Raw genomic sequence first — 14,672 nt, forward strand, 5'->3', positions numbered from 1 at the left:
CCATTTTTACTAGGATAACTGATACTCACATTTAACAAATATTTCCATTTTTAGCAAAGCGCCATCATCTTTGAAAGTGAACTTTTTTTCAGCCTGCTGGCAATGCATAAATGGAATGGTCATCCATGGACTAACAGGTGGGGCAGTATGAAGAGAGGAAAGATGGATTTGTCACTTTAACAACTGATGCCAATTTGTCACAGAGTTTTTGTTGAGCTAGTTGTTCATAGCGTTGGTCATGTCATTCCTGTCTTGTTTTGTTTTTTGTCTGAATAATCAGAAAAAATGACTGATAGGCAAAGGTAAACTTTGAGGCCCTGTTGCAATGCCACAGGTATTCTGCAGCTGGACTTAAGAGAAGACTAAAGACACTTGAATTGCTAGCCTGGCATGGCAATGAGGAAGCTTCTTGCTGGCAGAGCTAACGTTATAGGTGCTGTTTACAAAATCTGTAGTGGGATGATCTCAGGGGGAAATTCATACATTGATATTTAGATTCACCTTGTGACTACTCAAGGGAAGTGACTTGGTCCAGCAGAGCACCTGAGTGCATGTAGTGGAGCATGTGAGCATCCACTGACTCCTCAGGTAAATCACCTGGGCCTAATCCTGCACTGACAGATGTGAGGCACTTCAAAGGAAGGAGGGCTGCATACTCAGAGTCACATGCATAGTTGGCTGGATCACAACTTTACTCCTTGCTTTGTGCTTGCACATGGGCGAATTGACTTGCTCATTTTGGTAAATTGTTGTGAGGGTAGCCACATCATTAACAGGTGAGAGGTGCTCAGGTCAGGGCTACAACTAAAAGGTTTTTCTGGCATAGCTGTCTGATAGAATGATGAAGCTCTAGCTTAGTTAAGGCCTTAATTTACTGCTTTTATTTAGGCTTTGGTAAACACTGGAGTGTGGTGATAACAGAAGAATATTTCAGTAGTGTCAAGTTTACATGGTATTTTATTTTCTGTGCCTCATTTTTCTGTCCATACTAAAAACATACACACACACACACACGCATACATATATATGTAAAAATAAAATAGTTATAGTTAGCATAAATAAACTGACACCACTTTTCCCCTCTGGTTTTGATACTCTTTTAGCAATGAGGCAAAAACAGTGTTGCTATAAACCCAGGGGGAAGAACGGTTGCCACTGTAACTGTATCTGTATAGTTGCACTTGGCGAAAAAGATGCTAGGTTAAGAGGAGAGCCTTGCACACATACATTCACACACATAACAACCTCCACTGAGTCTGTTAAACGCATCTTAGTAAATGGTATGTGCCTTAGACACTCAGCATAAAGCTGTTGACTTATAAACCATCTTTTATAACTTACAGAGAGAAAAAAATGCACTTGCATTTTGCACTGCTGCTGACACTGCACTATTAATTATCAAACAAGCACAAAATCAGAATTTACTGCCTTTATTATGAAGCTTGGTTCCCTGGCAAGAACCAGTCCAAGTCAATAGGTTCTGCTAAGTGGAAAATAAAATTATAATTCACAGTTTTTATCCATCTAGAATGGAATAAGAATCTGTTATATAAAATAGTGCCTCACAAAGCATAACAAAATGTTACTACCTATGTTTTAAATGTGATACCTCCTTCTTTAGCTTTTCCATGATGCATTGATGAAAAGCTCACTCAGTCAGTAGCATGCTTATTTTGATTCTATGAGCACTGTAAATTTCCTTTCTACAGAAAAATTAACCATTCAAAACACGGTGCAGTGGTTAGCAAAATAAAAGAAAAGAAAAAGAAAATTAAGTCTTTTTAAGATACGCTCTCCATCTTTGTAGCCACACGATAAACTTTTGCGGGAAAAAGCCCAAGGCTTAAAAAACACCAGACACAGTTGTTATGTAGTTGACGTGTTGTTGCATGAAGCCTAAGATCAGTAATCAGGTAATATTTGTTTTGGAAAAAGAAGAGGGTTGGGGAGTATACCACAGTATATTCTTCAGTCTGACATTCATAATCTGGATGGTGCTGGATTCAGCTAACTGAGCTATAACCTATGAAATAAAATAATATCTATCACATGACTCACTGAAATGCTTTGATGCTTAATTAAGGCATAACATAACCCATCAGAGACACCCTAAAGATAAAGTTATGGGGCCAAGGATGGAAATAAAGTTACTATTGGAAGTATAGTGGGCAGATGACATCCTTACCTGTGCTTGGATCTAACGATAATGAGTGAAGTGTTGGCAAAGGGAGGCCCTTGTGAAACCTCATGGGCAAGAGCCTGCCTACGCTTGGTGCAGATGAGGAGGAGTTACAGGTGGCTTTTTCTGGAGAAAGGCTTCATGTGGAGTGAGGGAAGGAGGAGAGGGAAGGCACATGAGAGGGCAACAATTTTCTGCTGAAGATTCTTAGGGACAACTGTACTGATAAAGTGCTGGGGACAAATTAGACCAAGATGACAAGCCCAGGTATGGAAGTAGATAGAGAAACAAGGCCTTTACAGCTCTGATGAAGGCTGACATGAAAAACGGGTATTAGCACATAGAAAAAAGTTGCCAGCAAAAAGGGAAATAAACATTTTGTGACTGATAACTGTTGGCTGTTGTTTCAAGCAAGCGCGGGTATCCGATTCTAGGCTGTTCTGCTAGGCACTGAGAGGAAAAAGAGAAATACAACAGGATGGAGAATGGAGACTGGAACTCAGTATTTTCTTGAAGTTGAGATTTTGTGAAAAAGAGATCAAAGAGCTGCAAGAGTTGGATAACTATAGCATAATTAGAAATCCAAACAGCATAGAAACTTGTACATAGCTTTTGACAGCTATGGAATAGGATTTGTAATTCTGTAAGTGCACTGGGAGAACCCCATTTACTTAGGATGCTAAAGGAGTGAAATTATTTAATAATAGGGGGAATCCGCTGGGTGTGGGGAATTGATTGCTTCTAGGTCAGACCTTCAACAGATATAAATTAGTGTAGCTCCGTTTAGTATCTGATCCTACTTATCACAGTTTGGAATTGCACATGTATAAGCAATACTCGTACAGAATTTATTATACCTCTTGGCCATGCAGAAGTGCTTTATATAAGTGTTGTCCTGAATATTATAAAGACTGTATTCAAAAACACACTAACAATGAATGCTTTTATAAGAGACTGCTATTAAATACCATAATAATTGTAATTTGTATTTTATTGAACATCTTCAGCAGTTTGCTATATCTGTTCATTAAAAATAGGTTGGATTACTAGAAAATGTGTAATAAAAATTATTCACATTCTAATGTGTCTTTTTGTCCTCTCTTACAATATTTAAACTCATTCCTTCCTATTCCTGCATTCAATTCTATTTCCTATGCACAAATGGCACGTCACCTGTCTGCTGTTCTCACGTTAACCATGCATCCACACATGCCATGATCCCAGCGTTACCAAATCATGTAACTGGATAATGATATCGACTGTTGGCTTTCTCTAAACTCAGCTATTGGAATTATATATCACATGAAAACAATACTTACTCAGAAGAAATAGGGTTTTAGCCTTCATCACTGTAAAGAAACAGAGGATGTGATGCTAGAAGGCTCATAAACTGGAAGACAATGCAAAAGAGCTCTATGTCTATTACTTTGAAAAAATCTCAAGATGGGGGGAAACTCAGATGAAGTTTGGATGTCTGAGTTAAAGATAATTACATATGCTGTATTCATTCCATGTTTTTCCTTCATTATGTACTATGTATTCTTTCTGTACACGAAAAACAAAATAAATATGTGAATTGCATAGGCCTCAAAGCAGGGTTCAAGCTGGAAAGACTCCTGCTGGCAGCTGCGGAGGTCTTTTGTTGAATTTCCAGGATTGAAGAAAAGGTAGATGCTTTCCTTCAGCCCGTTTATCACGTACCCTGATGCCATGTCCTAATCACCTGCTCAGGATACTAGCCCTGCCAGTCCCAAAGCCCTTTGTATGGCTTCATATCTTTCCAGATAGGGTTTCAAGTTAGGACAAAGCTCGCACTGCTGACCGTGGAAGATTCTTTTCAAACTTTAACCTAGATGCTCCTCCTTTTGTATGACTGCGTCTACATTTCAGCTGGCAAGAACTTTTTCATGCAAAAAAAAAACATTCTGATGGGACAATTCTCATAAGAAGAACATGTTTTCTTCTAAGCCCCTTATTTTCCAATCAGCTTTAGCTTGAATTTTTGTGTAGCTTTATCTGTTTCTTTTGTATTTATTCAATTGCATCTGAAAGGAAATAGAATACAGTGAAATTCCTAAATACAATTTAAATATAGCTCATTTCAGTCCAGCTGGTTTTACATTTCCATTCCTTAATACATTAAGCTAAAAATACCTCCGGTTATTTTTTTTATCTTTTTGGGGTAATTTTGAAAAAAGGTTAAATCTTTTAAAATCTCTCATCAGAAAAATGTAAGCAGTTTACTTTGGAGGGCATCATTTGGACAGAATTAAGCAATAGTGATCAGTCAATTTTGAGTGAACGTATCTGAAAGATAGAATGACTTTTGGCAATGATCAGTATTTGGTTTTGTTCTTTTTTCCTTAAGTCAGCTCAATACTGAGAAGCAGAAAGTGCATTTGGTTTTATTGTCTGTGCTCCAGTCTGGTGGCAGCCAGGTTGGGGCTTATTTATGTAGCTTTGTTCTTTCAATCTCTTATGACGAGTAGTGATAAAACTAAAGTCTGGGTACTTTGGCCACTAGTAGGTGTAACCTATGTGATTACACAAAATATGAGGGATTTATACTAAGGCATTGTTCCTCCAGGACAAACATAAATCCCTTTTGCCACCCCTCCTCCAACCCGCTCATGCAGTATTTTAAAACAGCAGACATTTTTCCTTTTCATTTTCCTCTCAGCTTAAATATTTTAAGGAGAGCAGAACTATATTTATCAAATTATACAACACGTTTTTTTCTCCATGTAGCTGGCTGCTTGCAATGTTTCCGCAGCGTTCCTTCACTCAAGACACCATTAATAGACCAGTGCCTACGAACATGTAGATGAGGCTCAGGAGAACTTACATTTATGCCAATTTTACATAAGGGCTTTGAGAAACAGCTTGTTGTCATATTTCACTTGTGCCTTATTGCCAGCCGATCTAAACACCAATATATCTTTTCCACAAAGGCCTCATCCCTACTTGCAAAAGTTATAAGGACTGGTTTGGTTTTCTCTCTTTCGGTGACCAGCTTAGAAAGAGGGGTTGTACTGGGTTGCTCAGGCTTTCCTGAGGAGGCAGATAAAAGGTGGCAAGGCCTCAGTCCTCACTGCTTTGATAGATCCTCCTTAAAGAAAGCAGCTGCTGTGTATTGCACAAGATAAGGAGTTTCACATGGCTCTTAACAGTCGTACTGTGTGTATGATAAATGCTGGGCCAAAGATCCATGTGGTATTCAGTAATACAGGACATATGCTTTCTACACACAGCTATGACAGAGCAACCATTTGGAAATCAAAAGATTTCTTGGAAGTGGCTGATCATTTAATGAATGCATGTGGGGGCTGATACAGTGCTTTTGGCGTTGCTTAGTTCATCTGAGCTCTTCTGCTGATGAGTACTTTGCCAGCGAGAAATGAACAATGAGGAAGATCTGGCTTAATTAAAAAACTTGGAACCAGTGTGTGTGGAGAAAATCGCTGAGGGAAGAAGGATCAGCCGCAACTCCCACAGCAGTATCCTCTGCAGACCTGGAGATGGGCAGTAGCTTTTCAGGAAAGGCTACTTCTGGGTCACATAAGGAGGGCTGGGAAGGCTTATACTCTGTATTTATTATTTTCACATTCCACTTAACGTTACTACTACCTCCTGGAACAGTGTTTGACCCAAAAGTGATTTCTTAAAGCTGAAGTGGATTTTTTTGGCTGATGCTGCTGTGGACTGATTTTAGCGTAAAGGCTGAAGAATTTGGCTCCTGATTACTAACCAATTGACAGCCCTGAATCCGGTGAAAATTAAATTATTTAAAAAAACAAGACAGAGTTAGTAACATTTCCAAGTCTCTTAGAAATACTGTTCTTGTAAAGATTCTATCCATAACTAGCTATTTTAAGATAAATAGAATTGTTGAGTGTACCAAGTTTTTTTTTAAAAAAAACAGTGGAAGTCAAAACTCCGAGACTTCTTAACCTGTATACAAACTCTGATTTTTTTTGTTAACCTTGCTAAGTTCTAGGCTTCTGTAGTTTTTTTTTATAGTTCTGTGGCTTTTTTTGTAGTTTAGTCACACATCGTATGAAAAACTGTATTCTTTGATCAATTTTCAGCTTTCCACCTTTAATATATTTAAACTACCTCTATTCTTATCTTCTGAGACAGAGAAATCAACTCCTAAATTCTATCAGTTAACATATTTCTACTTTTTTTTTTTCATTCATTTCACTGTTATGGTATAGCAACTCAAGTTTCTCAATCTGTTTCCATTTATGGAATTTTTCATGCCCCAAACATTTTTTGTTGCTGTACTTTGAACTCTCTCATAGTTCTGCTGTGTCCTTTAAAAATAGGGAAATAGGAATATATATAGTTTGCTAGTCAAGATTGCACAGCCTTTTACAACAAGATTGCACAGCCTTTTACAATAATATAATCTTAGAAGAGCTGAGATGCAACTCCGTATCAATCTGTTTGGATGCCATCATGGCCAATTATTGGTTCATAGCATTGTGCCACATTGCTCCTGTAAAACATCTGTATCTTGGGTGGTAAAAAGCACTTTAAGCTTGCATTAATAGTAGCAGGATTTGAGACTGCTCAGCTATTAGGCATCCTATCCAGAAAGGGAGGATTATACTTTTGGCCGCAGTCACAAAACTTAAAAGGTTTCTACTTTTGTTTCTTTATAGTGGAATCAGGACATTTCCTTTACAATACATTATCAGGAAACGTTTGTCTGAATACTCTGTTGCTGTATCTTCCAATCCGGTGCATTGCACTCATTTTCCAAAAATGTCTCTTAATCCATTTTCTTCCTCACAAACCAAGTGAATCATTCATCTACTAATAATTTGCCTTGTTTGTCAATCTATTTTTTGTAGATAGACCATACTTTGAGAAAAGGCTGAGTCCTTTCCCAAGTACTAAGGTTTCCTGCCAGCAGACAGACATTGTTACCATCTCCATCATTTCTAGAACATGCATTTGCCTTCCAGTTTAGATTATTCACCAGGTCAGCATGGTTCTGAGCAGGGATATGGATATATGATTTCAAATAAGAGCCCTGTCAGATATTTTGAGTCTGTCATTCTTTTCTTTTGGAATTTTATCACTTTTGATAACTGAACAACTCAGAAGTGTCTCTAATATGTTAAAATTCATGGACTAGCAGTCCAGGGATTCCAGTTCTTACCCTGCTCTTCCCGCCTCGCCAGTTGTCTGCAGTAGCATTCTCATTTTTCTGCTCAGTTAGAGAGTCCTGCCAAGAATATCGCAAAGTCTGATATTTAGGGAATTCCACTTCAACGCAGAGGGCAGGGCTTGTGCTGCAGAAGAGACTGCAATCCCATCTAAGCAGCCCAAATCTTGCTTGAGGGCTCTGACCCTTACATTATCCCAATTTAGCATGTGTTGCTGAATGTAACTGGAGGATTAGGTCTTACTGGCAATGTACCCGTTTATAAATTCTCCTCTGAGCTTTTAGCTTGAGCTGAGACCCCAGACACTTCATTAATAGTGGACAGTGAATGTGGTTAGAAGTTTTTTTCAGAAATCTAGGCAGCCACTGGGTTCGATGGCAGTGGGAAGTGCCAGTAGTGCCCCCCTGAAGGATTTAGGTGAATAAAGACAAAGCTAAGTGCCTGACTGCTTCTAAAGATCTGAAAAAGATGAATCTGTCAATTTTCACTCTAAATGGGAAGCTGAACTTTAAGTCATGGCTTAAGCGAAGGGCAGCATATGGCAGTACTGCAGCTGCCTGAAATTCAGTTGCACTTCACACTGGCATTTTGACAAACACTATTGTGTTAAGACTGCTTGATGACACAGTAAATCTAGGACTGTATTCAGCTATGGTATATACAGGCATAATTCCCGCTGACTTGGGGAGAGATTTGTACACGTCTACAACAAATAACGTACGGACATGTTTTGGACTGAGACAAATAGATAGTGCTTAGAAGCAATCCTTTTGGTGAACTGAGAAACATTTTGATGCGTTTAGACCCCCGTAGCAGGGAGTGAGAATGCTGTAGCGTAGAAATTGAGGAAAAAATAGGGAATCCATGTGATGTATGAGATGCCTGGTAATTTTAAAGACAAAACTTGAGTTTCTGCACTAAAGCAGCAGCCATGCTATGTGGTCATGATAACTGAAGAGGGAAACCCCCCACTGCCAAGAATCATTTGCTATCTTTCACACTTCCTTTCACATCTCTTTGCCTATTTCTACAAGGAGACAAAGAACTCTGTGGGATCGTTTTCTGCAGCTAGAGCCTACAGGAGGCCGAAAAGGAGCATTAGACTAATATATCAGAGAAGGGATCATGTTGCAGGGGAGCTGTAGCTGCCAGTGATGAGATCTTCAGTTTCTTAGTCACTTCAGGTCAAAAACCAGGTGTTACATTGTTGATTCCACGGCTGCTTGCCATCCGCTGCCTCCTCCTTTAACGTACAGTTTAAGCCTTACAGTTTCCACAGCTCCAGATGTTTAAAAATACACTTTTAAAGTACTTGAACAATAAAGAGCTCTTTTTAAAGTACTGCTTTTTATGCTCAGTGGCTGGCCTGTGATGACTCCTCTACACTGATTTTTAGATGGCATTTTAAAAGGTGCAACAAGTCTGGGCACGGATTTTCTTTGCTAAAAAACCTGCATAACCCCTTTAGCACTATGGTTTTAGATCCCCTGAGGTTCATACAACTACAAGGTGCTTAAAATTAGAGCAGCAGCTAGGGGGTAAATAGCCTTCCTTTTCTCAACAGGAGTGAAGGCAGAAAACTCCACCAAAGGAAGACTGTTCTAAATGTATCTTGTGATTTCAGCTTACTTGTGCATTTTCTACCAGTAAGAGCCAGAACTAGCTGGTTTGTAATGACTTGTCTGGCAGCAGCGACATTTTTGAGGAGTGTACGATATATGAAGGAAGTACCCTCCCACTGTAGCATTTTGGAAACTTTATTTTCTAACAGTTACAGCAGCCTGGAATGTTTTAAACCGAATGATAGTTACATACAGTTGGAAAACCTTCTTACCGTATCGTAAGAAAAACAACAAAAACAGAGGGAAGAAAAATGTTGTTTAAGCTTTAATAAGCAAAATCTGTCCTCATGTTAGAGACACCTACCTACTCTACCTTCTCTATGCTAAAAGAGGTAGAGCTAGCGCTGGCATCAAAGGAAGGGATGTCAACAGGAAGCGCTGAGGAAACAGCTGAGGCCTTGCACTTCAAAAAGATTAACTCTGGGTGAGAGATGTTCCCACCAACAGTTAAGATTCGCAGATGACATTTTCAGATGTCTTCAGTATTTTACATTCAGGCAGTCACATAATATATCCTATGCCATGTGTCTTTTCTGATTTTTCCATGGCCTTGCGTTGCCTAGGTGTATATAACTATTTTCAGTTCTCTGCTACAAGGTGGCAAATAAATGTCTGAAAACCTCTCTGATTTGTCTTATTTTAGAATTAATTCCAGGAGATTTGGACAGATTCCTCTTTCTCTTCCATTAACAGAGCTGACAATTTTCTGTTGCTTGATGCAATGTTAACCATTTTCTGCGACAAGGATATGGCTGACCCATCAGATCCTTGACAAATGATTGATTTAACCTAAAAATGTCTGTGTACAAGCTAATGCAAAAACTGTGAAGGATGAGTACACTAATTAATGAGCAGTGTATTCCCCATGGCAACACGTATAAAATTACTGCTAGGTCAACAGAGAATTCAGCATTGCTCCATATGCTTATTTTAATAGCGGTCATATAGTACAGGTGGAAACTTTGGGTGACCTTATCGTTTGGGTGACCTTATTTCCTATCTCGCTATCTTTTTACATGCCGACTCCTAGAAAAACTCTGTGTCTCTAGAAATGAGACTGAATCTTCCCTAAAATCACAGGCACCAGCCTAAACATATATAACCTGAAAGGAGGAAAGAGAGACTCTGTGTCTTTAATTGCCCTTCATCCAGTTATTTACTAAGGTGGGGCAGGAAACCTCAGTCTGAAGGGGTGTGGGAGGGAAAAGCAGCCTCAGGCGCAGCTGGGGTAGGTCTCTGTGCCTCAGATGCAGAACGAGCATGGCAATGCTCAGACCTAAATTTTAGGTGTCTGACTTCTGCAGTGGAATCCAGAGACCCAAACGTGGTACTTGAATTCCCCGTCTAGTGCCTAGGGAGTACTAGGTGAATCATAATCTACCCAGCTAAATCCAGCTATTATGTTCAGGGCTCTGAAGTCAGCGGGGTTAAATAGAGAATTACATGGAGAACAGTTGGCCTGTGGTTCACTTAAAAGAAAAGAAAAAAGGGGAAAAGTGTGTATTTCTTTAAATTTTCTGCCGACAGACCAGAGAGATAATTAGCCTACAGCTGCATCTCAGACACCAGGCTGGGGAGAACTGCTCTTTTTTCTGCCTTGAAGCAGCAGGTGAAAGCCTAGAGAGAGAAGCTGGGTGCCATTGACTTAATTTAGTTGCTTGAACTGAAGGCAGCATGTAACACCATGGAGAAAGAGGGAAGTGGCGAATCTTCAAAACCAGGATTTCCAAAGAGTGGCAGTTAATAAACTGAGACAAGAATATGACTAGGGAGAAGCAAGGACTAAAAATATGTATTTATGACACCCTCAGTATCTGAGACGCCTTAGAGACGGTTCAGCTAGATACAAGCCCTGCCTCAGAAGGAGTGCAGTCTAATGAGAGTCGTGATGTAGCAGTGGAGAATTGTAAACTTTGGAAGGTGGAGGAGGGTTACCAAAAACATCATGCAGTTATGTACTACTACACACATATCATGAAAAAACATGTCTTAAAAACATTTCCTCAGGTCTTCTGTATGCTTCCACACATCACTCTGCAGCCTACCAAGTCCTGCTATCTTGCAGACATTGCTTGTGACATTCAGATACAACTTCTACTGTGAGCCAAAACACTGCATCATGCAGTATTTTGCAGTGCTTATTGTATTTTGAGAATCTCTAGTTTATAAATCCATGAGCGTGAAGATTATTTGACTTTGTTAAAGAGAGAAGTTATCTGTCTGTCTTAATATACAACAGTTTAGTAATAGAAAAAGGCAATAATAATAATAAATTAACACAGTTATCTGCCCATATAATTTCTTATGATACCTGTTATGCTGGGAATTTGTTTGAAGAGGCTTTTTATCTGTATGAATTGATAAGATTTAGAGAGATAAAATTCTTCCATCTTCTCTCAGGAAGGATCTTCAAAGCAGCCCAGTTACTGTATGCTGGTATTTTAATGACATCAGTGGGAGGGCTTGTGGAGGAAGCTTAAATAAGTGTGGCACAAATTAAAATGTATTAAAATGCATGAGTGAAAGTTGTTTTTCCAACACTTCCATTTGAAGATGAGAGATAGCAGTGTCAAAAGAATACTGCACTGCTTTTTGAATTAGAGGATATGGCTTCCATTAACAACGCTGACTTAGTGGGTGACTGTTGGCAAGCCATCAACGTCTCCTTCCTCCAATGTGCCGCTTACACATAGGGTCAGGTCTAGTGAGGTGAAAGGAAATGTTACTTGGAGCTTCTCAGTCGGCACAGCCAAACGTGATTACAACCATAATGCAAAGCCTGGTGTGACTCCACGGAAGCAGCTCAGAGTTGGCCAAACTTACTAGCGCAGGTATCGTGTGATGTGAACACCTAGAGCAATGGCTTTAGGCAATAGGACCAGAAACAATAAAGCTACATTTGAGCAGCTTTTATCCCAATTTAATACTCTAATACTCTAATACTTCTTCTAGGTACTTTACTTCCAGCTGGGACTTGAGTCTATGTGAAAAAAGCTGTAGTACTTTGTGGCCTGAGCTGGCTGTCTGTGTGCATAGAGGGATGTTTCTGAGCAATAATTCCTCCTAGAATGGCAGGTGCCCAGGAGTGTGATGTAGAGACACTACCATGCAGGAAACAGTTCTTGTTAGGAAACAAGAAAGTATTCTGAGATGCTATAATAAAAAATGAACATCTTCCAGTGCTGTATATGCTTGAGGTATTACAGAATGTTGTGGGTTTTCTTTAAAGTGTGCTCTAGCAACTGTTATGTTTGATATACAGTCCCATTAGCAAATTCATATGCTTTTGCTTAAGCTGCTTTTGTTTTAAAATGGAACTTTGTATTAACACATAAGAGCAGAGCCAAATAGAATAACAAATAGAAGGGGGAAGAACCTTGGAAGAAAAAAAAACTGCAGATTTTGGGTAGCTTCTTAGAGATTTCTTAGAGCTTCTTCTTTCTATGAAGACTTATTTTGTCACTGGGCAGAAAAAGATTGTTTTAGAGGTTTCTAAGAAGTGTTAACAACCCGGTACTACTCATAATTTCCCTCTTGTTAAGCAAGATGAATCATTATTGTACCAGGGCTTTTCAAAGACTGTACTAAGTGGCACATGCTAGATTTTTGTTTATATATTTATTTTTATAATATTAGTAGTGAGATATTGGGTGCAAAATCATTTGAAGGATTACATATTTATCCAGCAAGGGTAAATCTCAAGGCCCGCATTAGATTTCTGGCAGCACAGTGAAAACTCAGCCATGCCCACACACCTGCATGAATTGGGTGTTTTTGTTCTTTGGATCATGTGGATTATCTTCATTGCAAACTATGCATTAATAAAAAGCAGAGTAAGCACTTTCCATATTCCCTTTTGGAATTAAGAAATAAAAGAGAACTTGCATACTTGGCCACCTTTGAGGAAACTTTTAGAAAAGAAAATTCAGAAGGAAAATGCCATGAGTATCGCAACTAATAAAATAAGGAAAAACAATGTGCCATTTTAAGTGTAAATTTATCTTGGTAATATCATCCCAGAATGCTACTGAGCAGCGGAGGGAAGATGGCTGTGTTTTAAGTGCCCCTTTAATAGCCATTTGGAAAAACACCCAACCTTATTTTGCAGTGAAATTGTATATAAAATATATCTTTTGATTAGTCTTAGCCCCGAAAAAGTTTAATTTATAAGTAATAAGAAATATCATGTCAATCACTTTGTTTGCAAATCAGCTACTGCAAGGAAACAGAATCCGGAAAACAGTCAGGCCTGACAATGATTTCATCAGTTTTCACAGTGTGATAGTCTGACAAAGGAACAGTTTCATCAAGAGATAAGGAATTTGAAATGCTGGGAGTGCAACAAGGAGGTGTAGAAGGATGGGCTAGAAAAACTGGAATCTAGGATGAGGTGGGGTTAGTGAGAGCAACACTATAAGGATCAAGCAGGACAAGTGCCAAGGTGAACACTGGCAGCCAGGACACAATAGTCTATAGAAATCCATCTCGTGTGTCTCAGTTTCTTATCCCTCCTGCAGACACCTTGCAATCAGCATGCATGGCTATTCACCAGATGTGGCACAAAGATATTAAAATCTGGCCTTGGCTAATCAGAAGTATCCCGAGCCCTTTGACCACTGAGATTTTGAGCTCTTAGATGGCAGGGGGAAATCCTGTGCTATTGGATATATTTGATTCCTTACTTATTCTGTAGTAGCGTATACACCTGGTACAGATCTGGTCTATGTTTTGCTTGAATTTTTTTGTTTTATCTTCTTGCATTATATAGATTTTCCAAATATATTTTATCTTTTGGTATCAAAAATGTCTCAGTAGTATATGTTACCACTGCCTTGTTTCAGCAAAACATATATACATTGCCACAAGACTAATCGTGATTCAGAAAACACAAGCTCTTCAGTGCTTGTACCTGTAGGCTTATATTACCTTGCTCTTACAGGAGGATTGCAACAGATTTTTTTTTGTGAATTTGTTTTCTACCATGTCAGCTATTTTTCTTAAGACAATATGTAACTATTTTAGATATGCACTGAACCACTAGCTTTCCTTTGTCTCTTAGTTTTTTTTGGTGTGCTAATCCTGTAAAATATTGTGTAGCTTCAGATTTACAAACAAAAGAATGGATTGAAAAATAAGTAACTACATGTATTTCTCATATTTTAAACTGGTATCTTTCATGCAGAGCCAAAAATTAGATGATGGTATATAATTTTTTCCTCTTTAGGCTTGTATTTGAACATCTATTTCAAAAAGTCAAGTCTGAACTAATCAAGTCCACACCTTTCCACGCACACCTGCCCCTTGAGGCAAAATTATTAGGCTGTTGCACTTGGGCTGTTTTATTAAAAAAAAAAAAAAACAGTTTGTTTTTGTAGGTTGGTCAGGATAAATATTGTCTCTTCTCACATATTTGGCTGTTCAGTCTCATCTAATTTAGCTCACTGAGTGTTCGTGCCAATTTACACAGGGGCCAACTTTGCAAGGCAAAGTGCTAATTGGAAGAAGCCATCATTGCCCACGGCTATCAGTTGAGTTGTGAGGACAGCTGATTTTACTGACAACATTATCAGCTGATGTTTCCAACCCAGATGATGAAAATGGGAACATTTGAACTGGGTCATCGTTCTGATTCAATTAAAATGAAAATGTCTGTTGAGTTGCCAGAGTTTAATAATCTGCCAGTGGTCACTGCAA

The sequence above is a fragment of the Struthio camelus genome, chromosome 1 (assembly GCF_040807025.1).
Source record: "Struthio camelus isolate bStrCam1 chromosome 1, bStrCam1.hap1, whole genome shotgun sequence".
Taxonomy (NCBI): Eukaryota; Metazoa; Chordata; class Aves; order Struthioniformes; family Struthionidae; genus Struthio; species Struthio camelus.